At 41.2% G+C, this 24897-nt stretch overlaps 1 pseudogene; it reads left to right on the top strand.

The window, feature by feature from the left end:
* Positions 1-24575: 24575 nt before the first annotated feature.
* LOC130025813 (uncharacterized) lies at positions 24576-24674 on the top strand (annotated as a pseudogene).
* Positions 24675-24897: the final 223 nt, after the last annotated feature.

The following is a 24897-nucleotide window of genomic DNA, read 5'->3' as shown; positions in this document are numbered from 1 at the left end:
CTATATTTTCTGTTTCTGTAAAAATATTGTCTCTGATTTACTTGTTTTCAATGGATATCATGTAAAATTCACTATGAAAAGGAAAAAGAAACACAGAGAATCAACACTCATATATGTGTGTGTGTGTGTGTGTGTGTGTGTGTGTGTGTGTGTAAGAAAGGAAACATCCACGACATTGGCAATTATCGCCCAATCTGCCTATTGTCTGTCATCTACAAACTATTCACTCGAGTCATCCTGAATAGGATTAGCAGAACACTAGATGAAGGACAACCATGTGAACAAGCCGGATTCCGAAAATGATTCAGTACCATCAACCATATCCACACAATAACCAAGCTCATTGAGGTATCTCGGGATTTCAAGATGCCGCTCTGTCTAATGTTCATCGATTTAAAGAAGGCCTTTGATTCTGTTGAGACAGAAGCGGTCATGGAAGCCCTAGCCAATCAGGGTATACAAACTAAATACATCAGGATCCTTCGTGAGCTCTATTGCGGATTCACTACCAAGATCTCACCATTCTACAAAGAAGTAATCATCCATATCAAGAGAGGGGTTTGGCAGGGTGATACCATTTCCCCAAAACTCTTCAGTGCCACCCTCGAGAACATCATGCCACGACTGGAATGGGAAAACATGGGAGTGAAGATAGATGGTCGGCAACTACACCACCTCCGCTTTGCTGATGACATCGTTCTAATGACACCAAACATCAACCAAGCAGCACAAATGCTGAACGACTTTGACCGTGAATGTGGAAAGGTCGGACTACAGCTGAATCTTACGAAGACAATGTTTATGAGAAACAGCCTTGTTCCTGATGCTCCATTCGCTCTCAACAGAACCACCATCTCCGAATGCAACAGTTATATATACCTAGGTCGAGAAATCAACATGATGAATGACCTGGCACCTGAGTTGCGCAGGAGGAAGAGAGCGGCTTGGAATGCCTTCAAGAGCATTGAAGAAATAACTAAAAGGACAAAGAACCTCCAGCTACGAGCACATCTCTTTGATTCCACTATTCTTCCCGCATTGACATATGACTCAGAGACCTGGACCCTATGAAAACAGGATGAGAACACCATTCGGGTCTCTCAAAGAGGAATCGAAAGAACTATGCTTGGAATATCACGATTCACTCAAATGAGAGATAGAATCCGGAGTTCTGATCTTTGTCAACGCTCAAGAATCAGGGACGCTGTCTCATTTGCCAAGACATCAAAAATCAGATGGGCTGGACACGTAATGAGGTTTACAGACAACCGCTGGACTAGAGCCATTTCTGATTGGATTCCACGAGACATCAAAAGATCACGTGGACGCCCACCTATAAGATGGTCAGACTTCTTCGTCAAGACCCTAAATGATAGGTTTGAGGCTCTACATGTTCCTAAAACGAACAGATACCATTGGGCTACGCTAGCACGCAACCGGGATGAATGGAGACTTTACTGGCACCCGCTCGAATAAATCGATGAATAACGGGGATTAAGTGATTAAGTGATTAAGTGTGTGTGTGTGTGCGCGTGTGTGTGTGTGAATGTGTGTATTTGAGCTCCTAAGTATGTCTAAAATATAATGTAATCAATGAGGAAAAACACTTTGTATGTGAGAGAAAGTAAGCCAATGTTTAAAATCACACAGCAAATGTCAAAGTCAAGCTCAAATGAGGCTTGTAAAATTGTACTTGAATACTTACTTTCATTACTCCGTGCTGTTTTTACTTGACTGCTAAGTTTAAGGATGATAAATCCTTACCTGACATGGTCAGAGAAGAGGAAATACCGATAAAAGGTAGACGAGAAGAGGAGACGGTGCCAGAGTACGTCTGAACACTGAAGCGGCTTAAGACCACATGTATTCAGTACAGACGACTGCTCACTGGTGGTTGATCATTGGTCACTCGTCACTTGCCATGATGATTCACATTTGTTTACAAACAACTGCATGGGACCCCCAAGATTCTACCAGTTGGTGGTTGGTTTGGTGAAAGAATGATGTCATAAAGTAGGCAGTTGAAAGGCAGAGGCTAGCCAATCAGGAGGTCAGAATCCCAAGAAGAAGACCGGATTGGATAGAGAACGGGGTAGAATGAAGCATGCTAGGGAGATGGAATCCTACAAGACAGTTATAACAGTTTCACCTTCCTCAGACTCTTGTGTTAGAAAAATACTCCCATTATACTCAAGAGCTTACATATCTCATTAACAAATCAAGAAAATTACAAAATAATCGTTTATATTTCACTGTTAAAGAAACACCATTTGGTATTACTAGTATATTTTAGATAACATTCACAGCACAGACGGCAGGGCATTTGCCTTGCAAGAGGCCAACCCTGATTCCGATTCCTCTGTCCGGCAAGCTACCCAGAGTATCTCGTCCACATAGCAAAAGTCTGGCAAGCTACACATGACCTATTCGATAGGCGAAAACCAGTGACAACAAGTCTCACAATTTGTTGTAAGATGTTACTGGTTCCCGCTCGAGCAAATGGATGAACCGAGGGAGGACAGTGCTACAGTGCTATGATTGAAAAAAAGGTTGGTTTCTTTCAATATGACAACACTTACTAGGATAAGTTGTAGATGAATCCAGATGTGTTAAAATGTAAATAAAATGAGAAGAAATAGTAAATGCACAGTTATCTTATTTGTTCAAAACAAACAGTTGTTCTCAGTTTAAAACTGTAGAAGATAAAGAAAAACATATGCTCATTTGTCTCAAAATTTTACAATCTGAAAGAAAATGACAAAAACCAAATTAAGTGATCAAAACACAAGCAAAACCAACAAATACTGGCAATTAATATGGTAGGCCAAGGATGAATGGTTTTAATAAATTAGTGCTGTGAAATAAATCAGTATTTAGCAATTAAACTTGAATAGAAAATAAAACATAAACCATGATCATATAATCTCTATTGAAAGAAGTGTAAATGACTTGTAAACACAGGAGCAATTTTCTTTTTTTTTAATTTTTGTTTTGTTTTGTTTTATTAGTGAAAAACCATGAGGTACAGTAATAGACTTACAAGTTGTTGTGCTTGTGTTTCAGTTATACAGTGATCAAGTACCCATCAACACCACCAGTGCCCAATCTCCAGTCCCACCAATCCCAGTATCCCTCCCACCCCCCATCCCCCATCCCAGCCTGCCTCTTTGGTAGGGCACTACCTTTTGTTCTATCTCTCCCTTTGGGTGCTGTGGTCTGCAGAAGAGACATTGGGTGGCAATCCTGTTCGGTCCTTAGACTACGTTCAGCAGGCATCTCCCATCCTGGGCAGATCTTCCCAGCACCCTTTATTGGGTGCTCCCTTCTCTATCTGCGCTGCCTTTACCCCTAGACAGTGCAGCTGGCCTCTAAGCCATGGAGTGAATAACCTGTTATGTATCACAGCTGTTCTTGGGTGTTAGACTCTTATTTTGTTCCTTTATGTTACCCAGATGAATGCAATCTTTCTAAGTCTGTCCCTCTCTTTAAGACTCATTCCCCAGAGCATAATATTTTCCATGTAGTACCACACAAGAGGAATTTTCAAGCTCACTAGTAGACAAAGAGAACAAATTAAAATGAGAAATTAAAATTTCCCCCCAAATTACATATATTGGAAAATCAGGTGCTATCTTTCCCTAGCAAAGATGCTAGAAAATAGGCCTTTTAAAGTTATTTTATTGAGAATTAAATCTGTATATTAGTTAGGCAATATATAGTTTAAAGCAGTTTAAAGATCTTTAAGTCACTGTCACTGTCACTGTCCTCCCGTTGTTTATCGATTTTCTAGAGCGGGCCCAGTAATGTCTCCAGCGTGAGACTTTGTTGTAAGTTAGCTTTTGTGTGTGTATATGGAAATTCAGGGATCAAACCCATAACCTCAGAAATGTGAGGCAAATATTTTACCACTGAGGCATATTTTCAATCACAGTTAATGATTTTGCTTTTGTTTCTGTAGTGCGAAGAATAGAAACCAAAGTTTCATACATGCAAGCCAAGTTCTTTTGTCCTGAGCTACATATCACGTCACAAGTAAGTTAGCTTTTAAGAATTGATCTTAAGTAAACAATTACAAAAGTAGACAAAGAGATATAGAGTTCACATCAGTGTTATCTTCGCAGTAAAACATTACAATTATAAAATCACAATAAACATTTTATAGTAACTGAAATTGATTATTTAAAAATCATACTTATATATAGACTAATATAAATACATAATTGAAAGACTCCAAAAAATGTACCTCCATTTTACTTATATGATTATTGTGGTTCTATTTTCTTCTTAATATAGTTATCCCATGAACAGTACAAATTTGGACTTATGTGAGACTTTTTTTCAATAATTATATTTTGAAAATATTTAGACATTGGTATGATGTGAAATAATTAAAGATGATCAATATAACCTAAAATTATAAAAAAAATCTAAGAAAAAGTATGCCATGCATGTATAAAATATATGCAGATAGTTTATTTGATTGGACCCCAGACTTAGTATAGGGGTTAAAGCACTTACCATGCACACAGTCAACCAAAATTAATGGCTGGCACCACCAGGAATGACCCCTGAGCACAGAGTCTGAAGTCCCAAGCACCACATACTATGGCCCAAATACCCCACAAAAGTAGAATTATAAATTATCACTTACTACCATAAAATACAAATTTATTATAAAGTCTATTATAAAATTCATTATAAGTTTTTAAATTTATTAAAATTCACAGATTGACAGGCCACACATATCACTACTTGCAGACAATGGAATTAAATACTATTAGAAAACCATCTTCTTGGTCAATAGCAGGTAAAGGTAAAGGTAAAGGCCCTCCCGTTGATCATCGATTTGCTCGAGTGGGCCCAGTAACGTCTCCATTTGAGACTTTGTTGTTACTGTGTCTGGCATATCGATTACGTCACTGGGAGCTTGCCAGGCTCTGCCGTGTGGGCGAGATACTCTTGGTAGCTTGCCGGGCTCTCCGAGAGGGGCGGAGGAATTGAACTCAGGTCAGCCATGTTGGCTGCGTGCAAGGCAAACCCCCTACTGCTGTGCTATCGCTCCAGCCCGTCAATAGCAGACTATCTATTAAATTTGGGGGTTTTCAAACGTTATAGAGGAGTTAGCACCCTTATGATTTGTGTTACTCAAGAATCAGTTATATGTATTTCTTTTCTATTCTTACTTTTATGTGGGGAGGGGAGCGCACCCAGATGAGCTCTTGGCTCACTTCTGACTCTGTATCCAGAGATCACCCCTGGTGGGCTCAGGGTTCTGGTAATTGAACTCAGGTTAGCTGCATACAAGGTAAACACCCTCTACATGCTGCACTAGCTCTTTGGCTTATATGTTTCTTTTAGAAAATTACATGTGAATAAAGCATTTTTAATAATTAAAACTCATTTCTAATAAAAAGTTTAATTAAAAAGTTTCATGCAGGCAAATACTGTTTTATTTATTAAAGTAAATTTAAAATTAGAATAAAACTTGATAAAGCATAGAAACCTAGCAAGCAATAGGTGCTATATATCTTATTTGCAAATTGGTAACTGTAACACATTGTCCTTTACCATTTCAAGGATGAGAGGAATCCATAGAGTAGATTTGTTCACTCAAAATGCTATATTCTCTCCAGGATGCTTACTTAAAAATACTTGCCAAAGTGCCTGTTTCTCAACGTTTTGAATACTATAGCCCTCTTTGCTATTGTTAGATCTTTCTCTTGTTTTATTTTTACATTATGTTCCAATTTTTTTATTTTTAATTTCTAAATTTTTATTACTGAGACACCATGAGGTACAGTTGTAGACTTACAAATTTTTGTGCTTGGGTTTCAATGATACAATGTACAATGATACAATGATCAAATACCCATCCCTTCAGCAGTGCCCATTTCCCACCACTTTCAATGCACGTACGCTAGCATCAGATGCATCCATTGAGGACCTGATGTTACAAGCGCGAATGATCAAGTACGACATCATTGGTCTGACCGAGACAAGAAGGCACGAATCTCACCATGCCATTTTCGACACTGGAGAAGAATTGTTGCTCGGAACATGTGATAAAAGTGGTGTTGGAGGCATCGGTGTCCTTGTCAACACAAACTTGGCCAAGAGCATTGATACATTCGAATGCCTAACAACCCGAATCGGACGTTTTCATTTGAATAGATGTGACTCACTGCCTGCAGTTTCTATCTTCGTTGTCTACGCACCAACATCTCATTATGATGAAAGAGAAACCGAGAAGTTCTACATGGAGCTAGAGAAGTTCTATAAAGAAGACCACACCTTCTACAAGATCATTGTGGGTGATTTTAATGCCAAGATAGGAACGAGAAGATCAGCTGAAAACTTCCCATGGGGACCCATGGCCTACAATGGAACGAACAGGGTGAGAGACTGTCTGACTTCATCATGTCGACCAAGACCATTCATGGTAACTCACAGTTCCAGAGGGCAGAATCTAAATGATGGACATGGGAGTCTCCCGGTGGATGATTCCACAACGAAATAGACCACATCATATTCAATCGACGGTTTTGCCTTACTGATATCGCTGTTGCCCCAAAATTTCGAACGGGATCGGACCACCGTCTCCTTCATGCAAAATTCTACTTCACAGAGCAGGGAGAAAGGGTTGCAAAGTTCAAAAACAGAACTCCCAGAATGACCACCAACTGGGAACTCTTTGGTACTATTGCGGCAACATGGGAAGATGCCACTGTTGACAACATTGACTAGGAATATGATCGACTGGTTCAGCACCTCCATGAATGTGCGAGGAACGCCAAAAGAGAGATAGCCTATCTTCGAAAACTCTTGAGCTAATTTGCCAGCGTGGTTTGGCGCATGCCTCAGGCATCCGCACGCTAACGTCCGAGCTCGTAAAGCAGTGCAGAGATGCGATCAAGGAAGACCTCAAAGAGAGAAGAGCAGAAGTACTGGTATATGCAGCAGAAGCCAGGAAATGTATTTGTAAGGCCCGCCTGTCCTTCACCAACTATAAGACCAAGATGACTGCCCTCCGACGTCCTGATGGATCCATCACATCCTCCAGAAAGGCAATGGAGAAGATTATCCATGACTTCTACTCAAATCTCTTCAATAGCCATGTCCACTTGCCGACATACCAAATTCCACAGCATGAATATGTCGTTCCCAAGGTTCTCGCTTCCGAAATCCGACACGCCATTTCCTTGGTAAAGAAGAAAACAGCACATGGCCCAGACAAGGTCAGACCTGAATACCTGAAGAACCTGCCTTCAGTACTCATCAATACACTGGCTCGGGTCTTCACTCGCTACCTGCCTGAATGCAAGGTTCTGTCCCAATGGAAAACCAACAGGACCGTACTACTGTTCAAGAAGGGAGACATACATGACATTGGCAACTATCGCCCGATCTGCCTATTGTCTGTCATCTATAAGTTGTTCACTCGAGTCATCCTGAATAGGATTGGCAGAACACTAGATGAAGGACTACCATGACAGCAAGCAGGGTTCCGCAAAGGATTCAGCACCATCGACCATATCCACACAATAACCAAGCTCATTGAGGTTTCTCGGGAGTTCAGGATGCTGCTCTGTTTAACATTCATTGATTTAAAGAAGGCCTTTGATTCTTTTGAGACGGAAGCGGTCATTGAAGCCCTAGCCAATCAGGGCATTCAAGCCCAATACATCAGGATCCTCCGAGAGCTGTATTGCGGATTCACTACCAGAATCTCACAATTCTACAAAGAAGTGATCATTGATGTCAAGAGAGGGGTGCGGCAGGGTGATACCATTTCACCGAAACTCTTCAGAGCCTCCCTTGAGAACATCATGCGACGACTGGAATGGGAAGGAATGGGAGTGAAGATAGATGGTCGGCAACTACACCACCTCCGCTTTGCTGATGACATTGTTTCAATAACACCAAACATCAGCCAAGCTGCACAAATGCTGGCCGACTTTGACCGTGAGTGTGGAAAGGTAGGACTACAGCTGAATCTTACGAAGACAATGTTTATGAGAAACAGCCTTGTTCCTGACGCCCCATTCGCTCTCAATGGAAGGACCACCTCGGATCGCAACAACTATGTGTACCTAGGTCGAGAGGTCAACATGACAAATGACCTGGTACCCGAGCTGCACAGGAGGAAGACAGAGGCTTGGAACACCTTCAAGAACGTCGAAGAAATAGCTAAGAGGACGAAGAACCTCTGGCTCCTGGCACATCTCTTTGATTCCACTGTTCTTCCTGCATTAACATATGCCTCAGAGACCTGGGCCCTACACAAACAAGATGAGAACGCTATTCAGGTCTCCCAAAGAAGAATAGAAAGAGCTATGCTTGGAATATCACGTTTCACTCAAATGAGAGAAAGAATCCAGAGTTCTGACATCCTTCTAAGATCAAGAATCAGGGACGCTGTCTCATTTTCCAAGGTGTCAGATGGGCTGGTCACGTAATGAGATTTAAAGATGACTGCTGGACTAGAGCTGTTACCGACTGGATTCCATGGGATGTCAGAAGACCGCGTGGCCACCCACCTTCCAGATGGTCAGACTTCTTCATCAAGATCATGAACGATTGGTTTGAGGCCATTCATGTTCCTGGAGTGAACAGATGGCATTGGGCTACACTAGCACGCGACAGGGATAAATGGAGATGTTACTGGCGTACGCTCATGCAAATCGACGACTAACGGAAAGTTAAGTGATTAAGTGATTAAGTTCCAATTTTTTTATTTTTAATTTCTAAATTTTTATTACTGAGACACCATGAGGTACAGTTGTAGACTTACAAATTTTTGTGCTTGGGTTTCAATGATACAATGATCAAATACCCATCCCATCACCAGTACCCATTTCCAACCACCAATGTGCCCCAGTCTCCCTCCCATCTCCCATTCCCTCATCCCACCCTGACTCTGTGGCAGGCCATTCCCCTTGGTTCTCTCTCTCCTCTTAGGTGTTGTGGTTTGCAAAAGAGGCATTGAGTGACAATCATGTTTGGTCTATAGTCTATGTTCAGCATGCTCTCCAATACTGGGAGGATCCTCCCAACACCCTTTATTTGGTGCTCCATTCTCTATCTGAGCTGCCTTTTCTGCTAGCGTGTGTGGTTGGTCTAAAAGCTATGAAGAAAGATTCCTGACACTAACCTTGGCCACTCTTGGAGTTGGTCTCCTATTTTGTTATTTTATGTTCTCCGGGTGAATGCAATCTTGCTCTGTCTGTCCCTCTCTTTCTGACTCGTTTCGCTTAACATGATACTCTCCATGTAGTACCACTTGTATGTAAATTTCATGACTTCATCTTTTCTTTTTTTTTTTATTTATTTATTGAATCACTGTGGGAAAGGTTACAAAGCTTTCAGGTTTATGTCTCAGTCATGCAAATATCAAACACATTTCCCTTTACCAATACTTATTTTTTACCATGAAGAACCCCAATAAAACCCCACCCCCCACCCCTCCCCGTCCCTGTGAGGCAGATGAATTCTAGTTAACACTCTATCTGCTTTGATTAGATTCATTGTTTCAATAAAAGATTCACCACTATTATTTAGAGTTTACCACCCCCCCCCAATCAGACATGCTGAAAAAGCATTGTGAAGTGATTTGCTTTCTACGGCTGGGTTCAAGAATTAAATGTTGGTTTTGGATTTCTGCTCTTTTACCTATTGACCCTGGAAGTATTTCTACTGAAAGTCAGATAGTTAAGAAATTGGTTTCTGTGTTCTGGAGTCCTGGCCGTGCTGGAGAGCCGCTCGCGGGGGGCAACCGGTGGCCTCGGTAGGGCGTGAAGGGCGGAGCGAAACGCCCCCCTTCCCATGAGGTTTTAGTCGCCCCCACACTCCCGGCTCATACCTGCTGTCCACAAGGCTCCCATGTGGCCGCCATCTTTCTTTCCAGAGAGGAGAGGGCGAATGGGGCAACACCCTTTCCCCTCCGGCAGACTTGATGGGCTGGATCAACGCATAGTCCGTTCACTTTTCTGCTCCAAGCTGCTGGGTTCTGCATTAAGTCCTTGTGCTTCTGGGGCCGTGGCCGTGCTGGAGAGCCGCTCGTGAGGGGTGACTGGTGACCTCGGTAGGGTGTGAAGGACGGACTGGAACGCCCCCCTTCCCATGAGGTTTTAGTCGCCCCCACACCACCGGCTCATACCTGCTGTCCACAAGGCTCCCATGTGGCCGCCATCTTTCTTTCCAGAGGGAGGAGGGCGGAAGGGAGCAACACCCTTTCCCCTCTGGGCAGAAATGATTGCCTGGATTAACGCATAGTCCTTTCACTTTTCTGCTCCAAGCTGCTGGGTTCTGCATTAAGCCCTTGTGCTTCTGGGGCTGTGGTCGTGCTGGAGAGCCGCTCGTGGGGGGCAACTGGTGACCTCGGTAGGGCGTGAAGGACGGACCGAAACGCCCCCCTTCCCATGAGGTTTTAGTCGCCCCCACACTCCCGGCTCATACCTGCTGTCCACAAGGCTCCCATGCGGCCGCCATCCTTCTTTCCAGAGAAGAGAGGGCGGACTTCATCTTTTCTAACCCCGATATGGTACTCCATTGTGGCAAGGTTCTTTAACCAGTCTTCTTTTCTGGGGCACTCAGGTTTTTCCCAGATTCTGGCTATGGTAAAGAGTGTGTGCAGCTCACTCTTCTGGATGGGGACACAACAGGGGTTTTGCTTCTGACTGCTTTAATATGGGAATTTTTGAAATTTTGAAATTGCCCTGTCTGAAAGTTTTGTTGCTCAAGCAGTGAGGTTTCTGCCAGAATGCCTATTTCTTCAGAAATCTCTCAAATTTTTCATTTGAAATCTTATTTTTTTCTTTAAAATTTTTAAATTAAATGCATAATTACACAGATACACAGCTACAAAGTTGTGATTGAGTTTCCATCATAGTGTTCCAACACCCATTCCTTCATGACAATGTACATTTCCAACCACCAATGTCCCCATTTTCCCTCTTGCCACCAACACCCAGCCAGCCTCTGTGCTTTATGGCAGACACTTTTCTTCTCTCTCTGACTCTGTCTGTCTGTCTGTCTCTCTCTGTCTCTGTGTCTGTCTGTCTCGCTGTCTGTCTCTTTCTCCTGCCCTCCCCCATTCTTTCCTTTTGCACATTATGATTTGCAATACAGGTACTGAAAGGTTATCATGCTTATCCTTTTCCTCCTTTCAACACTCAGTTCTTTACGTGACCTTCATTTTAAATTCCAAGCCATTTTCAGATTGGTAAGAAACACTAAATCAATTTCTGAAAGAAGATGGCACCAAACCCATCCAAGAGACCCTGCCGCTAAGCTGCTCTTCCTGCCTAAAGACGTCTCTCTGGCTTCTTGAAAGAACAGCAAGGGGAGAGGCCAAGTCCCGGACCTAAGCAAACAGAAGAGGGGAACAATTCATCATTCATTCATTCATTCATCATCCTGTTAATCGTCGATTGCCTCGAGCAGGCCCCAGTAACGTCTCTTTCATCCTAGCCCTGAGATTATATTCAAGGCTTTTTAGGAGAATGAGACCCATCATAGTTACTGGTATTTGGCATATTTGGTGCGCCACGGGGAGTTTGCCAGACTCTGCCCTGTGGGCAGGCTATATTCGATAGCCTGCAAGTTTGTCCAGAGTAGGAATGAGATAATGAGATATCATAAAAAGATGTTCTGATAAGATGTCACGCGGCCGCGAATGCGGCCGCGCGGTTCCGGGAGCTGCATTTTGTAGTCTCTGAGTCTTGGCCGCTGATGGGATTACACGGCGCCAGGGGGCCAGGTGGTGGGTGTGACCCCCACCTACTGGAATTTGGAGGAGCTGGGTGGAGGATGCTCGACTCCAATTCGAGTAGGCTTGGAGATCTCGGCCCCGGAACCCGCGTGGCTTTGTCCCTCTGCCAGTACCTTCATGTGTGCGGAGACTGGTCTCAGCATGGTGGTAGCTGGTCCTGGAGGTCTTCGGCTGCCGGAGCCCTGGTCGGGGTGGGGAGGAAAGCTCAACCCGCTCCCCTCCAAGGGACCCTGGCGAGGAACAGCCAGGCCCAGGGGCAGGAGACTGACTGCACTGGTCTCGTCCGGGAGCTGCATTTTGTAGTCTCTGAGTCTTGGCCGCTGATGGGATTACACGGCACCAAAAGAGGCATTGAGTGGCAATCATGTTCGGTCTAGAGTCTAATTTCAGCATGCATCTCCCATCCTGGGAGAATCCTCCCAACACCCATTATTTGGTGGTCCCGTTTCTATCAAAAAAATAATAAAAAAATAAAAAAATACAAAACAATCAGTTTTGATTCACTTGAAATATGGAAATTCTGAATTTCCCGAGTAAGAGATTTTCCCTGGCTTCACTGAAAGGATGAAAAATTAAATTGCATAAAATAGCTTTGTAATGGCCCATCTTATGGTTATTCAATTAAAAAATAAATGAATAAAATATAAATAACTCATAAAGATTAAAACTGCCATACCAAATATATGCACCTTGATTTGATGCAGATAACTCACATTTGAAAATAGAGAGAGAAAGACTAAAACAAAGTGAAAAAAGCAATGACTCCTTAGGAGGTCATATACTCCTTAGGAGGTCATATATATAGTAATTAACGTGGGAGGAGGTAGTGCTGGAACATACGAAAAGGTATTTATGATTCAGGGATTCACACCCCGAGATCTTATTGCAAAATTATGAAAATATATTTCACAATACCCACAACCATGTATGGTGAGACTCTAAATTAGATACCAATTATTTATTCACACAGATTTATTCATATGCCTATCATATCATATCAGATTTATTCATATGCCTATCATATGTACTAGTGAGATCAACGGAAATAATTCTTAGCACTGACATTCTTGGACACTTAAGTAGTAATCAGGATTTTATGATTAAGTTGTTATGATTTCATCGGCAATATTTGATTCCTTAACCAACCTTGAATGTTTTTAAAAGACCAAATGCAGGAATATTAATTCATTTTTAATTTAATATAAAATATGCTGAATTTCCATGTTAAATAGAGATGGATATCTTTTTCAATAGTCTATTTGGGACACTGTCCTTGACTTGTCCTATTAGGAACTGAATATGGTACACTATAATCTCTAATTCCATCCCTAGTCCTCGCTATTCTACTTCTACTAATCAAAACAAACTTCACTTTAGATCTAGTTTTCCGGAATCTCAACTAAACTTATAGTAAAAAAATAAGTCTGATCAAATAATTCTGTATCCAGCAGCTGTTTAAGATGCTTACACAAGTGAAAAGAATATTGGGAAAGAAATGGACACTCTAAAGTGTCATTGAATTATGCAAAAAATACATGTTGTAATTGACCATATGAAAGAAAGAAAATTAAAGTAAATTCCTTGGTAAGTTCTGGTAGTCTTGGAACCATGTGGCCCATGGGGTAATCAGCTAGCAAAGTCTTCCTAATTTGGATGTTCTTTGTTCACATCCCTGATATCATTCTTTTCCTCTCAGATCCCATCCTCAGTAAATCATGTGCTCACCAGATCTTTTATTTTAAGCTTTGTTTTCAGAGGAACTCAAATGTCAAGTCCTTCCTTTTGCACTTATTGTCTCTTTTTCCATCATTTCAGACTTTTCTCTCAGCATTTTTTCCTCACTGAATACAACTTTCCTTCAAGGGAGTTGAAGTTTGTTAGTTTCGAGAGTTTACTGGGATCATTTTCCTCTAGTCATACATGAAAGGTAGCAAAACACTACTCAAGTTGCTCTGTTCCCAGCCAGTCAACTACCCTTTCCTGGGAAAATTTGTTTGCAGTTTATTCTCAGTGTGTCAGAAACTGCATTCGTTTTCCTCCATTTCCACAAAAGTAGTTACTAGTACCAAGCAGAATTAATTAAATATATGTTCCTGTTAACCCACTTGCATTTGGGATCCATGTGAACACCTTTCACCTGGCTTTTATGAAAGGTGGTCATTCAGTTTGCTTTTCTGGTGGCATTCTGTTTCTCGTTATTCCTCTCCACAGCTAAGTAACGTGAAAATACCAACTTTCGTAAATGGTATGATTGAAAGCTCCAGAAGGAATGACAGCCCTTTCAGCTCTTTCGGTCTTATATGTAACCTGTTCTTTGGAGCCTATCATGTTTTCATATTTTTGTTTTGCTTATCTTTCTCGAAAAACATTTTAACGTAATTAAAACACATCTACCAACTCTCCTATGATGATCACCAGCTGTCCAGTTCCCTACCCTTCACGGTTTCCTTGCCATCCATCCATCACCCCATTAACTCTCCTAGGACCATCTCTTTCCACCACCAACTTCCAGGATCAAGGTTAAGCGGTACCAACCGCTTTGGGAGTGGTGACCTAGTGCGCATGTCTTAGTCTGGTACATCCCCCAACACAGCCCCAACGACACTTATAACGTTGGTTTTTGTTTGAGCTGCAGTTAAACGCGATGTGTAGAGAAGGCTACAGGCACCAGGGACCATGGAAGACCACAGTGCAGCCCCTCAAGGTAATATAATTTGAGCTCCCCCTGATAGAAATGTCCAGATGTCATTGCCTGAAAGCAGGCTTGACCACAGCGGGAAGTTTACAAATGCAAAGACTTACAGAGGCAATGAACCTCATTGTTGATACTAGCTAGCAAAGGGTCACCGTGATAGCGACTCTGAATATTGTTGGGAATAAGGGAAATGGTGCAGGTAGGGGTGCTGAACAGAGGGCCAGAGGACATGGTGACTTATCTTTGCATCTCCCAGGAGCTCATCTTCAGGCTTCATGCTGCAACTGTTCTCTTGGCTTGGTCCCTGTTAAGAGTCATCCTTGAATGACTCTGAGGGCGTTTACCACTCATCTGGAAGGTTCATTCCCCAGTATATGTGTTCACAACCACCAGCCATCATTTATGATTAGACCACCCAAACCTTTTAGAGATGTGTCTCAAATTTCATTATTTTCCAAAAGTGGCCCTGAGGCATAAACACATCCTCCATGAAAGAATTTTAACTTTATTTTGGGTCACCTTTGACTCATCTGCCTTCTTTAGCCTATTCCAATTTTTTTCTTTTAATCCTAATCCCCAGATTGTGTCATTTCTCCCATTTTTTTTGGAGGACACCAGGGATGGGGCATACTTGACTGTGCTCTGGTCTTACTCCTGGCCCTGCGCTCAAGTTTCACATCTGGTGGGTCTCTGGGGACCCTAAAGGATTGCAAGAATTGAACTGGGTCCTTCTTGCTTGCAGAGCAAATGCCCTGTCAGCAATACTATTCCTCTGACTCTACCCCACTCTTCATCAGGCCCATGCAATTTCTTATGGGCTGTAGAACCCTGGACCAAGTTTATCTTTCTTAGAGTCTTGTGTATTCCCCCTTTGTCCTCTCTATAACTTCCTATTCTTTCCCATGCCATCCTTCAACCCCCGGCCTCTCCCCAAAACAACCACAGCATCTCAAACTTCATAACTTTTATTAACAACCAATTAACTATGATGCATCTCTTCAATTTGTTAAAAATATATTATAATAAATAAAATTTGTATGGCATTTCAGTGTTTGTCTAAGGTAACCATCTGGTACCTAAAGTGGTACCCACCATTCCAGCTATTGGTCACTGGTCACTTGACATGATGTTTCAAATTTGTTTACAAACACCTGCATGGGAACCCCAAGATTCTAACAGTTGTTGGTTGGTTTGATGAGAGAATGATGTCATAAAATAGGCAGTGGAAAGGTTGAGGCTAGCCAATCACGAGGTCAGATTTCCAAGAAGAATACCGGATTGGATAGAGAGAGAGGTAGAATGAAGCAGGCTAGGGAGATGGAATCCTACAGTAGAGTTATAACAGTTTCACATTCCTCAGACTCTTACGTTAGAAAAATACTCCCATTATACTCAAGAGCTTACATATTTCATTAATAAATCAAGAAAATTACTAAGTAATCATTTATATTGCACTGTTCACCAACATCATTAGCTCTTATTATTAGTATATTTTATATAACGTTTACAGCACAGTGGGTAGGGCATTTGCCTTGCAGGAGGCCAACCCAAAGTTTTATACATGCAAGCCAAGTGCTTTAGCCCTGAGCCACATACCCTGTCATCAGTAAGTTAGCTTTTAACTACAGATCTCAAGTAAACAATCAGAAAAATAGACAAATATATATATAAATGTTCACATAAATATATACTTAGCAGTACAATATTACAATTAACAAAACTCAAAAATTTTATTTTCACTGAAATTTATTTTTTAAAAATTATACTTGTATATATACTAATATAAATACATAATTTAAAGACTCCAAAGAAATGTACCTTCATTATACTTGTATGTTTCTTGTGGTACTATTTCTTCTTAATATAGTTATCTCGCGAACAACACAAATTTGAACTTCTATATGATTTTTTTCAATAATTATATTTTGAAACATTTTTGGACATTGGTATTTATGTGGAATAATTAAAGATGATCAGTATATCCTAGAATAATCAAAAATCTAAGAAAATTATGCCATGCATGTATAAAATATATGCAGATAATTGATTAGATTGGACTCCAGACTTAGTATAGGGGTTAAAGCACGTACCATGCACACAGTCAACCCAAATTAATGGCTGGCACCACCAGAAATGACCATTGAGCACAGAGTCAGAAGTCCCAAGCACCACATACTATGGCCCAAATAACCCACAAAGTAGAGATATAATTTGTCACTTATTAAACACAAAATACCAATGTATTATAAAGTCTATTATAAAATCCATTATAAAAATTTTAAATGTATCAAATTTACAGATTTACAGACCACATATAGCACCACTAGCAGACAATGTAAGTAAATACTATTAATAAACCATCTTGTTCGTCAATAGCAGACTCGCTATTAAATTTGGGGGTTTTCAAACGTTATATAGTAGTTAGCACCCTTAATCTCTATTTTACTCAAGAATCAGTTATATGTTTTCTTTTCTTTTCTTCCTTTTTTGTGGGGAGGGGAGTGCACCTAGATGTGCTCCGGGCTCACTTCTGATTTTCTATCCAGAATTACTTCTGGCAGGCTCAGGGTTCTGGGGATTTAACTCAGATTAGCTGCATACAATGTAAACACCCTCTACACACTGCACTAGCTCTTTGCCCCATATGTTTCTTTTTTTAATAACTTTTCAAAATTTTTTTAATAGTTAAGCACCATGATGTACAGTTGTAGATTTACGAATCTTTGTGCTTGGGATTCGGTCATACAATGATCAAATACCCATCCCTCCACCAGTACCCATTTTCCACCACCATGGATAATATCCACCCCACACACCCACCCTGCCTCTTTGGCAGGGTATTCCCTTTTGTTCTCTCTCTTCTTTTGGATGTTGTGGTCTGCAAAAGAGGCATTGAGTGGCAAACATGTTCAGTCCATAGTCTACTGTTAACATGCATCTCCCCTCCTGGGAGGATCCTCCAAACACCTTTCATTTGGTGCTCCTTTCTCTACCTGAACTGCCCTTTCCCCTAGAATACCTGGCTGGCCTCTAAGCTATGGAGTAATCCTCCTGGTGTTGATCTCAGCTATTCTTGGGTATTAATCTCATATTTTGTTACTTTATATCCCCCAGATGAATGCAATCTTTCTATGTCTATCCCTCTGTTTCTGACTCATTTTGCTTAGCATGATACTTTCCATATTGTACCACTTGTATGTAAATTTCATGACTTCATATTTTCTAAGAGCTACATAGTACTCCATTGTGTAGATGTACCAAAGTTTCTTTAACCAGTCATCTCTTCTTGAGTACTCAGGTTTCTTCCAGTTTCTGGCAATTGTAAAGAGTGCTGCAATGAACAAATAAGTGCAGATGTCACTTCGACTACACATTTATACCTCTCTGGGATATATTCCCAGGAGTGGTGTCGCTGGGTCAAATTGGAGCTCAATTTCTAATTTTTTGAGAAACGTCCATACTGTTTTCCAAAAGGGCTGAACTAGTCGGCATTCCCACCAACTGTGAAGGAGTGTCCCTATCTCGCCACATCCGCGCCAGCATCGGTTGCATTTGTTCTTTTGAATGTGATCCAGTCTTTGAGGTGTGAGATGGTATCTCATTGTGGTTTTGATCTGCATCTCCCTGATGATTAATGATTTAGAACATTTTCTCTTGTGCTTTTTTGCCATTCGGATTTCTTCTTTGAGAGAGTTTCTGTTCATTTCATTGCCACATTTTTTGATGGGGTTGGATGTTGTCTTCTTGTCGAGTTCAACCAGTATTTTGTATATCCTTGATATCAACCCCTTGTCAGATGTGTATTCGGTGAATATCCTTTCCCATTCTGTAGACTGTCTTTGTATTTTGGTCACTGTTTCTTTGGAGGTGCAGAAGATTCTTAGTTTAAGAATATATATTTTTTTGAGTACTATAGCGCTCTTTGCTATTGTTAGATATTTCTCTTGTTTTATTTTTACTTTATGTTCCAATCTTAATGGTACCACCATGTACTCAGTCAACCTAGCTATACCCTAAGGTCTCTTCCACTTTCTCCTGCACAAGTTTCTGCTTTCTGACAAAAGGGAGGACATCGAATGCTGACATCAATCTAATACCCAGGGCCGCAGGAGATAGTGTAGTGCTTATGGAACTTGCCTCACATGCACTCAATTTGACTCCCAGCACCACCTGATTGCCAGAGTATCAAAGGCTGTATAGCATAGGAGGACCCCAAGCACCATGACCACGTTTTCTGAGAATTGTCTGTGGGGCCCACACACCTCCTGAGCATTGCTATAGAGACTCTCCCAGCAACCGAAAAATATGTAATGCCCCAGAAACATGTACTTGTCTTAAATAGGGACCCTTACTTGAGGTGAGTTTCACAAGGAAATATTGTATGAAAACATAAATCAAAGAAGCAGGGGAGAAAGGGTATATCATGTGAGAAGAGATCATAAATTTGGTGAAATGTGTTAAGATTCAGATGCCCTAGTCTTCCAACCAGGGATATTCCTTCAAAAATGCCCCCATTATACTGGAAGGGTGCTAGAACATTACATGACTGAAACTCAATTATGAGCAACTTTGTAACTGTGTATCTCTTGGTGATTCTAATTTTTAAAGTAATTTTTAAATGCACACATCAAAGTTTCCTTTTTACCACTAAATGGGAAAGATACTCTCTAATACTTATCCTCACCAAAATCTCAACAAAGTGTGACACTTGCCAGGAAATGTCCTCCCTTGCATTTTTCTCATGATACTTATTAGTACTTCACTCTTCTGTTTCTTCCCTCTTCTCATGCCAAATCTTTAGTCTCCCTTGCATGCTCCTCAAACATTATAAACATTATCCATTCAAAACTGATGCTCTTTTCCACTTCCTCCTCTTGATTTCTTGTCCATGAACTGATTCTAAAACATAACATAGCTGCAATTACTTATTCATGTTATTGACAGTCAAGGATGTATCTTAGGGTATAGCATTCTTCAAGATATTGGCACACAGGTGAGTAACATTTTTTTTCCTACAGAGAACACAAAAATAGATATGCTGGGTTTTAATGTTCTATCAGTGGTCTGAGGTACAAATGAAGCATATATATTTTTAATGTTTTATTCAATATCTGTGAGATAGACTATTACAAATCTATTCATAATTTGCTTCCAGTCCTACAACGATCCAACATCCATCCCTCCACTATTGTACATTTCCCACCACCAATGTTCCTGGTTCCGTAAAACCATCCCCCAACACCCTACCCACACCCCATGCCTGTCTCTATGGCAGGCTCTTTAATTGTTTCTCTCTGTCTCCTTATTATTTTGTGCATCATGGGACTCATGTTTGTTCATCAAGTTTGTTCAAGGAATTTAGTATTTTTATCAGGAAGCTAAGGCTGGAGTAGCTTTGAGGTATGGAAATGACTGCTGAGGCTTCCATAAGTACAGGGCAGTGGGGATGGGATGCCCATTGTGACCCAGAGAAAGCCTGGAGATTTCAGTTCACAAAACCCGCATATCTGAATTTTCAGCTGTTATATTTCAGTGAGAGCCATCCTGAGAATTTGGAAACCAGACGAGGGCATGGTGGCGATTTTGGATTGTGGGAGCAAGTGGCTGCACTGGGTTCTGGTTGGGTGGGCACCCAACTAACCTGCCTCCCTCGATTTACCCTAGTGTGTTCATCCTTTTGCAGGTCCAAGGTTAACTGTGGCTATTGATCTCTTTCAAGATTTGTTTATGGGTCTCTGAAACAAGACCAATCCATTAGCTTGTATAACTGAGCCAGGGGTGGTTTGTGAACATGGCTCCCACATATCTTTCGGGAGTTTAATTTCTCGGGAAACGTAGTCCTGAGGTTTTGGGATCCAGCCAGAGGCACAGTGGCCATTTGAGGTTATCAGGAAGCATGAAGACACCATCAGACTGTTGATGCACTCACCTGAGGGTACAGGTTGACTTCCTGGAGGCAATGCACCACCAAACTAACAAAGATTCATTGAATTAATGAGCGAATAATCAACATTTTCTAAATGTGTCACTTTATTGCATTTTAGAAAGGTAACTTCTAACAAGTAAATAATCTTCAGGGTATAATCAAGATCTATGATTTATTCTTAATGTATTTAATAAAAGCGACATATTTTGGAAATTTGTACAAAGAAATTATTTTATATTATCTGTCTTCATAATTTACTTGTAAATTACTAAGATATCACTGTTTATTCCACTGTTCTTAGCATAGAAATTTACAGACAAAAAGTACTAAGTAAAAGTTAATTTTGGCACTTCTGTTCAAGGTGGTACTGGAAGTACTTGCAATAGAAATAAGGTAAGAAAAAGATATTAAGGATTTTTCATGTACGGCTGGAGCGATAGCACAGCGGGTAGGGCGTTCGCCTTACAAGCGGCCAACATGGCCGACCCGAGTCCGATTCCTCCGCCCCTCTCGGAGAGCCCGGCAAGCTACCGAGAGTATTGGATATGCCAGACACAGTAACAACAAAGTCTCCAATGGAGACGTTACTGGGCCCGCTCGAGCAAATCGACGATCAATGGGAGGGCCTTTGATTCATGTACGAAAGGTAGAAATAAGCTCTCACTATTCACAGCAGATATCATACTCTATTTAAAGAATACTAAAACCTCTACCAAAAAAGTTCCTAGAAACAATAGACTTTCATAGTAAAATTGCAGGCTATAAAACCAATACCCAAAAGTCTATGGCTTTTTTATATGCAAATAATGAGAGAGAAGAAAGTGACATGAAAAAACAATTCCATTCACAATCGTGCCTCAGAAAAATCAAGAACCTTGGAATCTGCTAACCTAAGGAGGTAAAGGACCTATACAACAGGAAATAACAAAGGACACGAGGAAATGGAAACATATCTCCTGCTTATGGAATGGAAGAATTAACATTGTCAAAATGGCAATACTCCCCAAAGCATTGTACAAATTCAAGGTGATCCCTATAAAGATACCCATGACATTCTTCAAAGAAATTGATCAAGCACTCCTGAAATTCGAATGGAACAACAAACGCCCACGAATAGCTAAAGCAATTCTTGGGGAAAAAACGATGGAGGCATCACCTTCCCCAACCTCAAACTCTACTATGAAGTGATAATAATGAGAACAGCATGGTACTGGAACAAAGGCAGAGCCGCAGACCATTGGAAAAGGATTGAATATACTGACACACACCCTCAAATATATAATCATCTAATCTTTGATAAGGGAGCAAGAAATGTGAAGTGGAGCAAGAGAGTCCTCTTCAACAAACGGTGCAGAAAAAACTGGACAGCTACATGGAAAAAAAATGGCTCAGACCTCTACCTAAGACCATGCACAAAAGTCAGATAAAAATGCGTCAAAGTCCTCAAAATCAGACCAGAATCCCTCATGTACATTGTATACAAATTCGGCATATCCCTCCACGACATTGAAGTTAAAGGTATCTTCAAAGATAACACGCCACTTGCCAAGCAACTGGAAACAGAGATAAACAAAGGGGACTATCTTAAATTAAGCAGCTTCTGTACCTCAAAAGAAACAGTGACCAGAAACACAGACTCTGCCATGCAGGCATGATACTCGCAGAAGCCTACCAGGTTCTCTGAGAGTGAGAACTGAACAATAAGAGTTATTATCTTATCAACAATATCCAGTCTCTTGATCTTGGCCATTGATGGGATGACATGGCTCCAGGGGCAGTTCGTGGTTGTAACATTTAGCTACTAGAAGATGGTGGATCTTGATGGAGGGGGTCCAGTCTTGATCTGAGCAGCTTTGGAGATCTCATCCCCTGTTCCCATACACCTGGGTTCTGTTGGAGTATACGGAGCTTAGGTTTATCAAATTGCACCCATCACAGTGCTCCCGAGACACTCCCATTACTTTGTCTGTCTGTAACCACTTCTATGCTCTCTTCCCCAACCAATTTGTAAGGTCTCCTCCTTCTTAGACACTGAAGCTATACTGTAAGTTAATATTGCCTTCCTCCGTCTCCTTGTGTGTTTTGAGCAGTTTACCTTAATGCAATGTCCTTTTGTATTGGTACAGGAAGACAATTACTTAATATGCTTTGTAACTTAGAAATTGATTGGCTTTGAATATTATTCACTCCTGGGCATCTGCCTTCTCAACTTAAGCCTCAGTTGCCCTCACTTCCTAGTACCCCAAGGGCAGGGTCCCGACGTGGGACTGGATGGAACAAGGGCAAGCCGGTAAGTTATGTGCTACCCTGGCATCGTGATGGGCCAGGCCAAGGTGCCACGATTCTTAACTATAAGTTAAGAGATGGATCATAGGCAAATGATGTCATGATCCAAAAGTAACGACGACATTAGGGGCCCTGCTGCTAGGAATAGGAAAGATATCTGGCCTGAGCACTGCAGTCTGAGATTGAAATGGCCCTAGAAGAGCAATTCTATAAGCTCAATGCATTTCTTACTGTGTTCATACAAAATGATTAATATTATATATGCTTATATGTTGGTTGGACAAGGAGAGGAGAAACACCTCCTAGAAGCTGTTTTCCTGTGTGTCCTGACTAGCTTGGATGAGACTGTTTCTCCCCTTCAAACTGCCTTCAGTAAATGATTTCAGTATATTGAGACAGTTTGCCTTTTCTCTCAGAAACCTAGCTGGTCTTAGATCTGTAGATCTCAGGTGCTAGTCAGGACTGATCTTTGGGATGTAGATTCCCAGCTCTAGCCAGGCTGGTCTTTGGGATGCAAATCAAGGTGGTTGCAGCTTGTGAAATTGCTTGTGAAAGGTTTCAGTTTGGCTTTGTATCTTCTTTCTAGAGGCCAGTATTACTGGCCTGCTGATGTAAGGAAACAATGTGGATGTAAAGAAACAACGTATGGATTGCTGCCTCAATGTTCTTTCTGTAACTCCTTTTATGAATTCACTGTAATGCGCCTTTTAGAGGTTCTATGATCTATATAAGGGGAACTTCCGGGCTCACAGTGCGCGCACGTGCTTGAGGATTCCTGAGGCCTCCATGTCATACATCTCTTCCATGTAATAACCTGCTGCTAGGAACAACCAGCCTGGCCCCCATTTCCTTCTATCTCCTGACCATCGCCATTGACCTTCGTGGAGTGGGGAAATGGCCAGACCACCGGCCTTTTATTTTTTGTGTGTTTACACAGGTTCTGCTTCCAATTCCTTCATGCATGAGGCTGCTTCACGCTTGGGGAGAGTGGTCTTAAGCGTACCTATAGCTGGTAGCAGAGTTCATCAGCTACCGGGGCTCTAATCAGGAGGTGAGGGAAACTCACCCCGTCCCCTCCAAGGTGCCCAGGTGAGGAAAGCCAGGTGCGGGGTCAGGACACTGTAATTTTAGACATATTTGGAATTAATTTTAGATCGAAAAGTACACATCATTCAAACTACTTATGTGCTTAGTAATAAATTACTATACACTTGCTCAATCACCTCAGAGACCCCACTCTGCTCAGAGAACTAGATTTTTAATTACAGGTCTGTTTTGCCTGTGTGTCATGACTGAGAATCACTATCAGTAGATATGAAACTCACTATACAAAAAGATGCACACAGGCTACTTTGAGTCATCTGTGTTGCTAATATGTGTTGGCCATTAAACTTCACTGAGACCCTTTTTTCTGTCCTTTACAGGAGCCTCATGAGTCTCACCTTCCGTTCAAGTTGAACTTGTAATAAGGTGGAATGAAATCATCAATATGCTCCTCACCTCTTCATTCAGGAGAAAAATCCGACTTACATTCAAGGTGGTCAAATTGCAGACAACACCATCCACCTTTTCCTGGAGATGTACAAGGGACTGAGGTGAGAACAGCAAAAGGCTCTAGTTTAATGGTCTTAATGAAGGTTTCAGGGAAGGGCATTAAACAAGACTCATATACTATCTTCCAAAAGAATTATTTTGTAAAACTGATGCCTTGGGTATGGAAAAAGATAATATGGTAAAAACCATATTTTTCTTTCTGGGACATTAAAGTTCTAAATCTATCTATTCAAGCTGCTTTGAAATACATACCTTGCTTATGAATCACTGTCTGCCATAGGAGTGAGTAAGGACAACCCTCAAATTAATAAGTAGAGAAAAATATGGAAAAATTAACTCATACTATATTTGATGACATATATACTAAAATTGAAATGATACATAGATTAGCATTGTCCTTGCACAGAGATGACATGCAAACTTGTAAAGTGTTCCATATTGTTGTTGCAAGAAGAATTAACAGGGCTACTTTAAGCTAAGACAATCCCCACAAGTACAAAAATTCTACATAAAGATAGCACAAATCCCCATCACAACAATCTCTCTCAATGTCAATGGACTAAATGTGCCAATTCAGAGGCACAGAATGGGAAGATGAATTATAAAACTGAACCCAACATTCTGCTGCCTGAAGAAACACTTCTGAACAATCAAAGCAACCATGGG

The sequence above is a fragment of the Sorex fumeus genome, unplaced genomic scaffold (genome assembly GCF_029834395.1).
Source record: "Sorex fumeus unplaced genomic scaffold, SorFum_2.1 ptg000032l, whole genome shotgun sequence".
NCBI lineage: Eukaryota > Metazoa > Chordata > Mammalia > Eulipotyphla > Soricidae > Sorex > Sorex fumeus.
This window is presented reverse-complemented; position numbering and strand designations above follow the sequence as displayed.